This window comes from Buteo buteo, chromosome 14, assembly GCF_964188355.1.
Source record: "Buteo buteo chromosome 14, bButBut1.hap1.1, whole genome shotgun sequence".
NCBI classification, from domain to species: Eukaryota; Metazoa; Chordata; class Aves; order Accipitriformes; family Accipitridae; genus Buteo; species Buteo buteo.
The window spans coordinates 13,241,307-13,256,706 of record NC_134184.1 but is presented as its reverse complement, the minus strand read 5'-3'; positions in this window follow the sequence as shown (position 1 = coordinate 13,256,706).

Genomic DNA, 15,400 nt, shown 5'->3' with positions numbered 1-15,400 from the left:
GAAAGCAGCTTTGCAGAGAAGAACCTGGGGGTCCTGATGGAGAGCAAATTGAACATAAGCCAACACTGCTCCATTGCAGCAAAGGTGGCCAACAACTTCCCAGGCTCCGTTAGGAAGAACATTGCCAGGAGGTTTGGGAGGTGATTCTTCCCCTTAACTCAGTATCAGTGAGACCGCATCTGGAGCGCTGGGTCCAAGTCTGAGCTCCTCAGTAGAAAAGAGACATGGACATACTGGAGTAAGTCCTGCAAAGGGTCATGAAGATCATTAGGGACTTGAAGCATCTGACATGCAAGGAGAGGCTGAGAGAGCAGGGACTGTTCAGCCTGGTGAAGAGAAGGCTTGGGGGAATCTTATCAATGTGTATAAATACCTGATGGGGGGAGTAAAGAAGACAGAGCCAGACTTCTCTCAGTGATACTCAGTGAATGGACAAGAAGGCACAAACTGATATACATTAACTGCCACATAAGCGTAAGAAAAAAGCTTTTTTACTGTTAAGGTGGTCAAACACTTCCCAGAGAGGCTGTGGAGACTCTCTCTTTGGAGATATTGATGAGTCAGTTGGACACAGCCCTTAGTAACCTGCTGTAATTGATCCTGCTCTTAGCAGGAGCACTGAACTCAAAGATCTCCAGAGGTTTCTTCTGACCTGAACAATTCTGTGATACTGTGATATACAACCACATTATACTACAAGGAGAGCTAGTTTCCATTGGTTTCATCAGTTTCTCTAGCTGTGCCTTCATACATTGTTCAACCAGGTTAAGATGAGATTTGATGATCTCTAGAGATTCCTTTTGGGTTTTATTTTCTTGTTTTTATAGTTTACTTGTGTGTAGAGAGCAGCAAAATGAAAATGGTACAATGTATTCTTTGAAAAACTGATAATAGTAATGCCTTTTCTGTTTTTCAAAAGGGTTTAGTACCTAATGCCAAGTCACACTGTGATTTTGTGCTTAAACAAAATTCATGCTGAGCATTCCCAGTTTGCCAAGACACTCAAGAACTTTCACAACAAATGCAATGTATGCCCTAACTGAAAAAGCTGTAACTGTGTTGTCCATTTGATGAAATAAACACAAAACCAGTGGTATTGCCCAGTGTTTCTAACTGCCCATTGTCTCTTTGTTGTAGAACTTTTGTGCAAACTGCAGTACAGTCTTTCTCTTTCTCATGCATTAATTTAAGGCTATGTGACTTTGCTGTCACAGCAACACAAAGGAAATGAAATTGCTGATACAGCCTTCTCTGCTTCAACTAGAAAATAAAGAAGTTTATATACATTAATCTTTTCTTCTCTACTTCATAGGAAATGAAAAATATAATTTCTTTATTTATTTCATATTTTGTAGTCTAAGAAAACTGACTGCTATGCACTGTTGGAATAGTCTGACACGAGTCAAAAATAGCTCTTTTAATCAGCTACATCTAAAAAAAAATAAAAAAATTAAACAAACCTCCAGCATTTCTTCAGAAAAAAACAAAACCCACATGTTTGCTATAGTTATGAGTTTGAGAATATGTTTGTTTTAAAACTATTTCAACAGAAATCTAGTATTTATACTCAAAGTGAGAAACTCTGGAAATTGAGTTACTGATATTATAGGATTTGAATAAAAATCAAGATTCTCAATGTGAAAATGCATCTATGTTTAGTTTGGATCTTGTTTGAATTAAACACAAACACCTGTCTGAATTGCCCCCTCAGCCCAAAAAAATCTGAAAATCCAAAATGAAAAAATTTCAAACTACAGGTATTGACACAATTTTTTCTGAAATGTCATCTATTCCATAGATGCTGGAGATGTGCAGTGCAGTTGATGTTCTTCTCAATTTCACTGCTGCTATAAAGCCAGAATGTCAACTGTGCTGAGAAATCAGCCAGCATCTGCTCATTTCCAGTACAGTCAAAGAAATAAAATCACAAAATCTCAGGCACAGAAATGTGAAAACTTATGTGCCAGAGTGCCTGGTATACTCCAGCCTCAGGGGTTTCTACAGGTCTTGGAATGTAGTTTATTTAGCCAGGTATCTACAGTGTTCATTTTATATTTGACCTAACCATTCAGATTAACTTTATGGAATGGCACTTCTGGAGATGACTAGTCTTGTCATAGAATGTGCCTCTGCAATTGATCATCCATTTGAGTTCTGATACTGACTATGTGCCTCCACTGTGAGGACTATAATATAACTGATTCATGAAGATGCTATGCTGGAGATGTTTAACACTAAATGAGAAGCAGCCCAGGTTTCTTAGTAGGAACTAAAAGCTCTGGAAGCACTCAATCCCCAGCCATTGAGGATCCCAATGTGTTTTTTTTACAGTATCAGTGACAATGGCAGTTCCAAATTTGTGAAAAGTAAAGACTACTGAGTCAGTGCTAAAACTGAACTGCTTAGAAGAAAAAGAGCTTCACCCCAGAAGGCAGAAGCATGGTTATATCTAATGTTTTTGACAAAGCCTTTAATGCTTCCACAATTGCTATTTTATGTGAAATGTGCCTGAAATTATCTAGTTGCACAAGTTGTGACATTTTATCATCTGTTAGTCACATTTGTCATTATTTGCTTGGCAGACAGTTTAAAGCTAATATTGTAGATATCAAACTGTGCTGCGAAATATATATGGCAAATCCTAAGGTTAAATAATTTAGACAGAAATATAAGCTACGTGCATGAGCATCAATAAAGAAGACAAGGCTAAGCACAAACATGCACTATATATGTAAGGACCAGCCCAGAAAAGATAATATAGAAAAAAAGAAACATAGCAAGAGCAAAGGCAGAAGGACCAGTCATGCTCCCTGTGCTTGCAGACCTTGACAAAAGTTGCAAATGACACAAAACTGAAGGACATTGAGACTGTGGCAGAAGATTAGAACACCATTCAGGGAAAATCGGGTGATATTGAGAATTCTGGAAAAAGGAAGATATTTCACTCTTCTAAAAGATAGATCTGGTTTGTGAAATGTTAGGGATTTCTTGCAAATTGGTGTCCATGAGTTGAGAAAAACAAAAGATTTACATGTCCTAAGTATCACAGAGTAGCAGAAACAAAAATAAAATGTAGCCATGAAGAAAGAACATAAATATGTGCAGTGCCATTTAAGATGCCAAAGGTGATCCTGGTTGATTGCTGGTTACAGCAAAAGAAGAGGTATTCCACAGGTCCTGCATCATATCCATCAGCCCTCTGATGATGTCTTATCTCAGCACATCTCTAAAAGCTCTGGACATTTGTGTGCCAGCAATGAATCAGCTGCTGTGGGCAACACCGTTCAGCCATTGAATCAAACCCCTTCTTAGAGGAAAACAAATGAAGAAAGGTGAGAGGCTAATAAAGTTCAGAAAGACCTCCATTTAAACTTTTAAACAGGGAACCCTGAAGTTCAACAGATTTAATGTGTTTTGGACCTACTGAAGAGGACAGAAAGTCTTTAAAATTTTGCTCTAAGTAGCCCCATCTGGAAGGTGGATGATAAAAGTCTGGGTCTTGAGCTGTATAGGCAAAATCAGCAATACCAATAGCTTAAACAGGCAACCTAGGAAGTATAAAGGTATCATGTGATGTCAAAACAATATGTCAGCACATGCAGGCTGCTGTGTTCTTTACTAGCTTCAGCTACCAGGCTGATTTAAGTTTAACCCTGTGAAGAGCTCATTACCATAGTCTAGTTTGGAGTATTTAAATTACCACCATGTAATTGTATACTAAAGAAAATAGACGCATATTATCAAATTATAGTAAACACAGGAATTTCAGAATTCCCTAAGACCTGGCTTATCAATAAATCCATTGAAGCATCATGCCGGGGGCAGGGGGGGCGGGGAGGGAAGGTGACCTAATGAATATCACCATTACTACTTCAAAGACAAGCTCTAAAGGCATTCCCATTGCTCATTTAACACTTCAAATACCAGACACAATGCCTCAATTTATAATCAGTTTTGTCAACTACTTATAGTCAGCTAGGAATTATTCAGTGTCCTCATTAAATATTTCCCCATCATCTCTGTTAAATATGCTTCCTTTTGCCCACATTAGCAGAATTATTTGACTTCATCTCAGTATTGTGAGAAATGCAAAGCAATTTATAATGAGAGCAAAAATACTGAAATCTTGACAGGAATTCAGATAGCACAAGAATTCTTTTAAAAATATAATTAATATTTTCCATTCTGTAGATATGTTTTTAATAATCATAGCATCATAGAATTGTTTAGGTCAGAAAAGACCTTTAAGATCATCGAGTCCAACTGCAAACCTAACACTGCCAAGTCCACCACTAAAACATGTCCCTAAGCACCACCTCTACATGCCTTTTAAATACCTTCAGAGATGATGACTCAACCACTTGCCTGGACAGCCTGTTCCAATGCCTGACAACCCTTCTGATGAATAAATTTTTCCTAATACCCTATCTAAACCTTCCCTGGTGCAACTTGAGGCCATTTGCTCTTGTCCTATCGCTTCTTACTTGGGAGAAAAGACCAATGCTCACCTCGCTACAACCTCCTGTCAGGTAGTTGTAGAGAGCGATAAGGTCTCCCCTCAGCCTCCTTTTCTGAGACTAAACAACCCCAGTTCCCTCAGCTGCTCCTCATAAGACTTGTGCTCTACACCCTTCATCAGCTTCATTGCTCCTCTTTGGACATGCTCCAGCATCTCAATGTCTTTCTTGTAGTGAGGGGCCCAAAATTGAACACAGCACTAGAGGTGCAGCCTCACCAGTGCCGAGTACAGGGGAACAGCCACCTCTCTGCTCCTGCTGGCCACACTATTTCTGATACAGGTCAGGATGTTGTTGGCCTTCTTGGCCACCTGGGCACACTGCTGGCTCATATTCAGCTGGCTCTTGACCAACTCCCTCAGGTCCTTTTCCACTGGGCACCTTTCCAGCTGCTCTTCTCCAAGCCTGTAGCATTGTGTGGGGTTGTTGTGACCCAAGTGCGGGACCCGACCCTTGGCCTTGTTGAATCTCATACGATTGGCCTCAGCCCATCGATCCAGCCTGTCCAGATCCCTCTGTAAAGCCTTCCTACCCTCAAGCAGATCAACCCTCCCACCCAACTTGGTGTCATCTGCAGACTTACTGGGGGTGCACTCAATCCCCTTGTCTAGATCATTGATAAAGATATTAAAGAGAACGGGCCTCAAAACTGAGCCTTGGGGAACACCACTTTTGACCGGCCACCAACTGGATTTAACTCCATTCACCACAACAGTTTGGGCCTGGCCATCCAGCAGGTTTTCACTCAGCAAAGAGTACACTCATCCAAGCCATGAGCAGCCAGTTCTTCAGGAGAATGTTATGGGAAATGGTGGCAAAGGCTTTACTAAAGTCCAGGTACACAACATCCACAGCCTTTTCCTCATCCACTAAGTGGGCCACCTTGTCATGGAAGGAGATCAGGTTAGTCAAGCAGGACCTGCCTCTCATGAAACCATGCTGACTGGGCCTGATCGCCTGGTTGTCCTGTATGTGTCACATGATGGCACTCAAGATGATCTGCTCTATAACCTTCCCTGGCACCGAGGTCAGACTGACAGGCCTGTAGTTCCCTGGATCTTCCTTCCGGCCCTTCTTATAGATGGGTGTCACATTTGCTACCTTCCAGTAAACTGGGACCTCCCCAGTTAGCCAGGACTGCTGATAAATGATGGAAAGTGGCTTGGTGAACACTTCCACGAGCTCCCTTAGTACCCTTGGGTAGATCCCATCCAGCCCCATAGACTTGCATGTGTCTAAGTGGTGTCACAGGTCGCTAACCATTTCCCCTTGGATTATGGGGGCTTCATTCTGCTCCCTGTCACTGTCTTCCAGCTCAGGGGGCTGGGTACCTGGTGAACAACTGGTCTTACTATTAAAAGCTGAGGCAAAGAAGGCATTAAGTACCTCAGCCTTTTCCTCACCCTTTGTCACTATGTTTCCCCCTGCATCCAATAAAGGATGGAGATTCTCCTTAGCCCTTCTTTTGTTGTTAATGTATTTATAGAAACATTTTTATTGCTTTTTACGGTAGTAGCCAGATTAAATTCTAGCTGGTGTTTGGCCCTTCTAATTTTGTCCCCACATAACCTCATGACATCCTTGTAGTCCTCCTCTGCCCCCTCTTCCAAACATCACAAACTTTTTTTCCCTGAGTTCCAGCCAAAGCTCTCTGTTCAGCCAGGCCAGTCTTCTTCCCTGTTAGCTCATCTTTTGGCACATGGGGACGGCCTGCTCCTGCATCTTTAGGATTTCCTTCTCGAAGAATGTCCAGCCTTCCTCGACTCCTTTGCCTTTCAGGACTGCCTCCCAAGGGTCTCTGTCAATCAGGCTCCTAAACAGGCCAAAGTCTGCCCTCCAGCAGTCCAAGGTAGCAGTTCTGCTGACCCCTCTACTTACTTCTCCGAGAATCGAAAACTCTGTCATGTGATCGCTATGCCCAAGATGGCCTCCAACCATCACAACACCCACAAGTACTTCTCTTTTTGCAAATAACAGGTCTGGAAGGGCACCTTCCCTAGTTGGCTCCCTCACCAGCTGTGTCAGGAAGTTATCTTCCACACACTTCATGAACCTCCTAGACTTTTTCCTCTCTGCTGTATTGTATTTCCAGCAGACATCTGGTAGTTTGAAGTCCCCACAAGAACAAGGGCTAGCAATTGTGAGGCTTCTCCCAGCTGCTTATAGAATATTTCATCTGCCTCTTCATCCTGGTTGGATGGTCTATAACAGACTCCTATGATAATATCTGTCTTGTTGGCCTTCTCCCTGATTCTCACCCAAAAACAACCCTATCGTTACCATCATTAAGCTCTAGACAATCAAAACACTCCCTGACAGACAGGGCTACCCCACTGCCACTCCTTTCTTGCCTATCCCTTCTGAAGAGTTTCTAGCCATCCATTGCAGCACTCCAGTTGCACAAGTCATCCCACCATGCTTCTGTGATGGCAACTCTGTGATAGTTTTCCTGCTGCACAATGGCTTCCAGCTGCTCCTGTTTGTTGCCTATGCTGCGTGCCTTGGTGTAGTTGTACTTCACCTGGGCTGTTGATCCCACCACCTTTTTGGGGGGAGAAGTCCCACTTCCTACATTACCATTCTCAGGTGCTTCCATAGTTTCTAACTCATCAATAACCCTTTCGTTTTTGCTGCCACATGGATCTCCATCCCCTACCTCCACTGAGACTGCAGACCGAAGGAACTTGCTAGCACACCATCCCTCAAACATTTGCATGCTACCCCCAGGCTTATCTCTAGCAAGCCTAGCTTTATCCCTTTCCCCTTTAAAAACCAGTTGAAAGCTCTTTCAATGAGCCCTGCTAACACCTGTGCAAAGATCCTTTCCTCACTTTGAGACAGGTGTACCCTGTCTGTCACCAGCAGGCCTGGTGTCATGTAAACTGACCCATGATGAAAAAACCCAAGTTCTGCCAGTGACACCAGGCTCGGAGCCAGGTATTGATCTGCTGGCTCTTCCTGTTTCTTCCCTCATCATTCCCTGCAACTGGAAGGATAAAGGAGAACACTGCTTGTGCTCCTGATCCCTTAACCAGTCATCCCAAGTCCTTGAAGACTCTTGTGATTGCCCTCAGACTTCTTGTTGCAACTTCATCTCTGCCTACATGGAAAAGTAATAATGGATAATAATCTGAGGGCTGTACCAGGGTAGGAAGTTTTCTCTTCACATCTTTAACCCTGGCCCCAGGTAGGCAGCACACTTCCCTAAGAAGTGGGTCTGGTCTGCATACTGGGCCTTCTGCTCCCCTCAGGAGAGTCTCCTGTGACAGTGACCTGTTTTTTTTCTTTAAGGAAGCAGCTTTGATGCAGGGCGTAGGCCGACTTAACCTTGGCGACACCTCCAAGCTAGATGAACTGTTGTCCTGGTCATTGTTCGGTTCCACTTGCAGAGCCCCATACCCATTATGCAAGGGCACCCAGGAAGGTGGGGCAGTCATGGAGGAGATGCGCCTGCTGTGCCGGGCAGGAACTTGTTGCCATTGCCCCCTATCCCTTAAGTCGCTGTGTTCAGCCAGGCAGAGAGAGGATAGGGAATCCTCTGTATCGTGCATGTACCTGGGCGCACCTCCCACAGGTGTGCTCGCGACTGCTGTCTAGTGCTGGTGTAAGAGCAGGGCACAGCCTGCAGCCTGGCACCGGGGTGGAAGCGTGTTCCCACCAGAGCTCTGTCTCGGAAGCTGCATCCGTTGTGGTGGTTGCAGAGCTTAGAGTGGACATGGTTTTCTGCTGGGTGAATATCGTTGCTCCCAGGTTGAGCTAGCAGAGCTTCAGCACCCTTCCTGCATGCTCATCCATGCAAACTGCCGCACCATGCCCTTCTGCACCATGCCTCGTTTGCCCGCTCTGGTCACTAGTGCTCCCTAAGGGCTTCATTTATAGGTGTGGAAGGGACTTGGCCAGCGCTGTTCCTGGCCCTGTCCAGGTCTTGTCAGCCACTGTGACAAGAGCTGCAGGCTCCCGGCGGGTCTCTCTGTTCCCCAGAGGATCCCACGGTTCAGGAAACCCCCTGTGCACCACGCTGGAGCGCTCTGCTGTGGACCCTGCTGGCACCAGAGCTGCTCACCTCGAGACTGAGTAACTAATGTGACAAAGGGAGATTAATTGTACTATTATATTTAAGCTAGGTAAACCAGGAGGTGAAACTTAAATGTGGGAAATCTAGCAGGTATGTGAAGTAATATTTAGACACTTCTTTGTACTTTTTTTTTCCTGTCCAACAGAAATCTGCTTATATGGAACTAGACCACACCTAGCAGAGAAATTCTACCAAAAACAAATCACCAACTGAATAACTCTATATCTAGTAGCAGTAATATATCCCTTTCAGTAGATTTTTGTAACATTTTCCATTTCACATGTTGTCATCCTTAAAAACCCTACCTAGACATATTATTAGAAAACACATTAAGCATTGTTTGAAACAGAATAAAATGGTATTTATGGAACAGACTGAAATAAAAGAAATTGAAAATAAATCTGCCATTTTTCTTTCTTTGTCCTTCCTGAATAAGGCTCTTCTTTTTGCTTAGGTCTGAGTCCAGAAACTCTCAGGGTCTTGCTGTACTACAACAAAGTCCCTCCTAATCACCCAGGAAGATTTCCTTTTTTTTTTCTGGTCACCTGAAAGAACTGGCTCTTATCTGCTCTCTTCTCCTCTCAGCAGTCTCTCAGTCTTTATTTGTGTGATTTCACAATACCTGCATCCCATCTGACTTTCCAGAAGATTTCTCCAAACTACTCATGATCATTTGGCTTCAGAAGAATAGCAATCCCTTCTTCCTGCTATGCAGTTTCACTTAATTCAGAAAGTATTATCCAAGAGTAAGGTAAACAGGTGGTTGCCTTTTTTGCTGCTCAGCCATATGCTTTGAACAGAACACAACATAAAAAGCACACACAGTAAACATTGAAAAAATTAGACAGTTACATCACCCGCCTCAGTTAGGAAATTCCTATCAGATTATGTGAGGAGAATATGAACTAAATTTTTCATTAAAATAGCTGCAGTAGCCCACCACCACTCCCCAGAAACAAACAAACAAACAAACAAACAAACCAACCAACCCCAAACCCCCAAACCTTCCCAGAACAAAGAATAGTCACTTGGTCTCAGTATTTCACTTCCTAAAGCCTTTCCCAAATCCTCCAGTAAAATAAAAAATATTTTAAAAACCCAAACAAACAAACAAAAAAAATAAAAACAACCCCCCAAAAAACAACCCCCACCCCCCCCAAAAGTAAAAGAAATAAGTGAAGTTTGACAGATGAAGTTTTAATTTAAATATTTAAACTTTCTTTTGAGGATTTTGACTTATTTGAAACCTGCTCATGCTGTTAATTACTTCACCATGGTGTAAATCACTCCAACATTCCCACAAAAAAAGCTTTAAGCCTAACAAATGTGCAGATGGTAAGGTGAATTCCCTCTGTCTGTAGACATGGTATTAAGCATTCTAATGCCGTGCTGACAGCAAGATGACAGCTTGGTATCAAACACAATTTTTCCTATTATTTTTAAGAGGTTTGATGCACTTTTACTCTATGTTGGAATCAGATATAACATGCAATGGATTGTAGTCTCTTGCATTAGAACATTGTATTCTTTTTTAACAGCCACAGAACTGCCTTTGAAATGTTTCCTGCCATTCAATTAGTGCAGCTGCAAAGAAAGATGTTCCATGAGAACTTTTGATGGATGTCCTGGATGATGCAGTTGGTGAATCAATTCAATAGTGACTCAATTTATAAAAATGAAATATGAAGAGCAATGATTGTATCAATTATTTTTTTTATTTGTCTGTTTAGGTTGTGCATATGGGTGTGTGTATGGATTTAGGCACCTTGATAAAACATTTTTGTAGTGATGAACTTTTCAAAAACTTGCTCAGCTCTTTCTAAATCTGAAAGACTTCTATGTAGAAATATGCTTCTATAAGTGTTCCAGAAATTCAAAGCTACTTGTGACCCAAGCTGAACTCAGGCTGATTCTCAGACCAGTGATCTCTACAGACAACCTATCTCATGGACATGATTGGAAATTATAGGCATTTTCAGAGTCTATTCGGGGAACAACCTTCAGGTTGCTTCTTCAGGACTTTGGGAAACAGCCAGATGAAAAATGCATGTGTCCTTATGTAAAGAATTAATCAGTAGCTTAATATGTGCTACAAGTGAGGATAAAATTCTGCTCAAATTCCCCACTCCATCTGGTTTAGCAGGAACTTGTATCTAGGACTGGCGGGCTTTGCAAAGCCAGAAAACAGAATGATCAAGGGACCACTCTCTGTCCCTGAAGCCAGCTTGACATTATGTGGATCAACACTTCACATCTAAGATGTAAAGGGAAAGGATTCTTACCTTCCCTCCAGAATTCTATTTATTGAGAGGTAAGCTGCTTATTTGGAAAAGACCCCTTCCCATGAGTCACATGTGAAAAAAAAAAGAAAAAAAAAAAAAGATTTAATTGTGAATGTTAACAAGTGGCATCTAACTGGATGTTTGTGTGTTTGTGAGTAAATGTGCAAAACTGAATTTTTCAACTCTCAAGTGGAAGCCTGATACTTGCTACTGCTGGGCTGGCTGTGAATTCTGAAAACACCTGAATAAAACAGAAATTACATACCCTGAATCCTCCATTTAATAAAGAGAGAGTAGACAAAGACAGAAATTACAAAGCTGATCACACATTTGTTTCTGCACAGTGTATTTTGATTGAGAAAAACAGGGACTTGATATTCCAGAAAGAAGAAAGTGTTGCAAAAACTAAGGGTTTCTGAAATGAAGAGGTGGCTGTGGAAAAAAGAAAGGGGTCCAGAAAGAAGAAGGGGAAGATCCTAGCTGGACAAAAGCGCTCAGAAGTGGGAGAAGATCCTGGAGATGGGAGGGAAACATGGAGACAAATGCCTGACCTTGGCTGGTGACACCCAAGACTGGTAACTGCTAGCAGCTGCATAGCAGGAGGCGACAAAACTTTCTGCCTGACCTTCCCAGAGCAGCAGTGGTGTCCCTGCAGGGAAGGGAAGTCAACGTCTAGTGAACTATTTGATGATCTTTAAGGTCTTTTCTAACCTAAATGATTCTATGATTCTATGAACTTAATGCTGCAGGAAAGGGAGGGAGATACCCAAGCAGGGTAAAAAACTCTAATCTCTGGTTTATTTTCTATAATAAATTTGCTTGACTAAATATAGATTTGTTAGCTCAGGGACTCATGCCATCCCTTCTGCCATCATATTGGTCTCCAAATCATAATCTTGTTATTTAATACTTTCTCTGTTCTCATGAATACTTTTACAAATATATACAAGTATACAAATATTAAACTGGAAAGGTGTAAGACCTGCATTAGTGTATGTAAAATCTTGATAACTAAGGCTTTCTTTGAATGCTTTAGAAGAATTTTGTCTATCCTCTTCAAATCAGACTGGCAACAGGTGTTGTTTTTGGGAGGGATTTGTAGAAGATACTTGTGCTCACTCTGTGCCACTCCACGCCAAGCAGCTGACAAAGGATTCACTTCTCATTGATACTTAAGAAGATCCTTGTGAAATTCCTAAACAGGAACAGGTCTCCACTCCTGACTTTAAATTACCCATTTCCATCTGTTCCGCAGAATACTACAACTGCAATGCCAGTGACTCACATGGACTCAATGCACAAGCCTATCCAGATTTTCCCCAGACAATTGAAAAGCCTCATGTCTGACTTGCTGCTTGCCATTTAGGGACTAGAAATTATTTTTGTCCCTTTCAGCACAGTTGATGATGTAGGAAAATTACTTAGCTAAAGAGCAGCTATCACCTGAATTGTAGCAATGGAGTGGAATGAAATACTATCAGGATCATTCCCCCTCATCCATCAACACTCTTCTTCATAGAAAATTCTTGAAGCATAATCTGAGGATAAAGTCTCTGGGGAATTTCTTTTTATTATTTCTTTGTTGTTGTTGATGACTGTCTCACAATCCGATACTCAAATGTTAGCTGAGAAAAGAACAAGTAATACGCACACCAAACAGAATTTCACTGCTCATCTGACATAATCACATGGTAGGAGCAGTATTAATCTCCTGTTCTTGATTCTGATGATCATTAAAATTAGTCAAAATATTTTCTAGGTTTAAAACAGGATGCTGTTGTTGTTATTATTATTATTATTATTATTAAGGATTTTTTCTGACCCATGGAGAAAAAGCAGTAGTGGTAGTATTACAGCTATCCCACAACTCCAGCAATGTCATTCCAGAATTTTTTGAAGGTACTGTCTTTTTCTTGACACTTCTCAGAAAACTGCTGAGGAGAACTACTGATTTCCTAATGTGACTGAAAAGCACTGTCACTCCAAATCAACATAGCCATTTAATGAAAATGGGCTCTTCAGTAATACAATAGATGCTGTCAAAGCAGTGATCAGAAAGAGAAGAAAGGGAGTGAACTAGGTAATGTGAGCTGTTAGAAACTTCAGCTTTGTTTTGCTAAGCTGTCTGACACCGGCTGAGATCTGCCCCGCTGAATAACTTCTTTCACCAGCTTCAGCTACCTGAAAAAGTCTTTACATGTTTCATGGGTCACATACTGGCTAATAAGGTGAAAGGTTTCAGTCTTGTCATGATAAACAGGGTCATTAATACAGAAGTATTTTTGGAGGTGCTGCCACTGCAACTGGTGTTCAGATGATGTCCAAGGAATAGTTGTTTCTTTTGTCTCTTAACTTTTCCCTTCTGAAACCAGCACTCCAACTTCCAAGTTCCCTGAGCATTACTGTGAAGTTTACCTTTATATTTATATCATAAATAACTTGTTACAAATCCAAAATTCTTTTCTTCCACAGTCATTCACTAAAAGGTCCAATATTTCAAATTTTTTTTTCATCCTGATTGGGAATGAAAATCTGAAATACACGTTTATTCGATGAAACAGAAGATAATGAAAATTAACCGAAACATATAGATTTATCTGATGAGACTGTTCATCTTTTTTCATTTTTGAGACATCAGTCAATTATCCACTTATAGATACTACATACTAGTTAAGTGGTACCCTGCATGTCTCCAGATGCTGATACAGAGGATGCAGGTTTTCCACAGATGTTAAATCATATCTGCCAACCCATATCTTGGTTATCCTAGGGTACCTTAAATGGCATTAGGTGCCTTTGCAAACCAAATAGATTGAGCTGCTATATGTAAATGGGTTAAATTCCACACACTGAGACATACTGACATATGAAAGATGGTCATAGTTCGGCACACATTCTGTTCAGGTGCACCTTAACTTTGTGTCCTACTATACAATAAACCTAGGACAGATCACTGTCAACCTTTGAGATAAGGCCAGAGCTAGCTTTGGAGATGCCAGGCAAGGAAATAAATTTTTCTTTATGTATTTCTTACTGATGTTATTTCATTACCGTTTCAACTGTTTGATAATCTGAATAAACCTTAATCTTGGATGGCTCCTCAATTTTTTTCCCCAAAATTTCTCTAGTGGTTTGTGAGATTTGCAGATCATAAAAAATAAATAATTTTATTTAAAGGAGGAAAACAAAGACATAAGGTACCTAATGTATAAACAGCATTAGACAGCACTGAAAACACAAATTAAGTCTCATCTTAAACTAAACTTCTATTATTTCATTTTAAGACTTGCAAAGGCCTTAAATAAAGCAAGTACAACTAATCCATAGAGTTGCTACCTCATTTCTGTATACTTTTGTATTCTTGTTTTTATTAACCAGATGCCTAATATTTGATAACCTTATATATGTAAGGTTTGCAGTCCTCTCTATATAGTGAGAGAGAAAGAGAAACAGAGAGAGAAAGTATATGCATATGTTTATGTCTATGTAAAGATTTCAAGCCAGATATTTGAAGAGAAGTTACTCATTAAGATATTGCTGTATCTTCTTGACTGGTTTCAGAGGAGGCATCACCACTATGTCTTCTATATACATGCAGATAGGAACAGAACTTGTTTATGTGAAATCAAGAGGGATTAAAAAGAAAAAATAATATAAGTAATTTCTGCTCCTAAACACTTGATTACATGCCAACAAGGAGCTGTGAGGTGACCGATAGTTTAGATAGTGTTGTATGTTCCACCCGTTTGCCTCTTCCACAATGCTTGGGACATGTTATACCTCAAGTACCACTGAAAACATATTAAAAGCAAAGAAATGTCTTCAAAAGTAAGGCTCACACTATGTATTTTAAAGACTGACTGTTACATCCGTTCTAGCCTTCATGTGAAATAATGCAGAAGCAATCCCAGCTCATAGTCTCTTTGCACACTAGTTGTTGGATAGCTCTATGCAATACTATCTTTATTCAAGCAAATCAGAATTGTGAAAAAATATGTATGTTTTACCAAGATAATTTTGTCTCTCACTACACACTAAAAATTCTACTCTCAGATTCCATTTCCTGAAGATGCAGACTCTCATCCTGAAAATTCTATATAAATTTATAACCTCCCTTTTGGTGAATGCCTTCACTGTGTAAACATAAGCATGTCCTTAAAATTTTACAGACAAGTATTTATGCCACTACTGTATATTCAATGTTGTACACAAAGTCCACACATCAGAAAGTTTAATATGTAGGAATATTTCTTGTTTTACTAATAAAAACACTAGAGTTATCCTTGAAAAATCTAAAATCTGACACTGTATGAAACATCCATTTATTTTATTCCTCAATAACTTAAGCGTTTAAACATAGACCATGAAATTACAATTGCTATTTTTACATCTTTGCTATTGAAGAAAGAATAGGCTTGCCTTATAAAACCTGGAGGTTTTATTTGTTTGTCTACTTTCTGTGTTTAGTGTTGCTATTTTTTAGCTGTTGAATTCAAGAATACATTAAAACATTTTCAGAGGTCCTT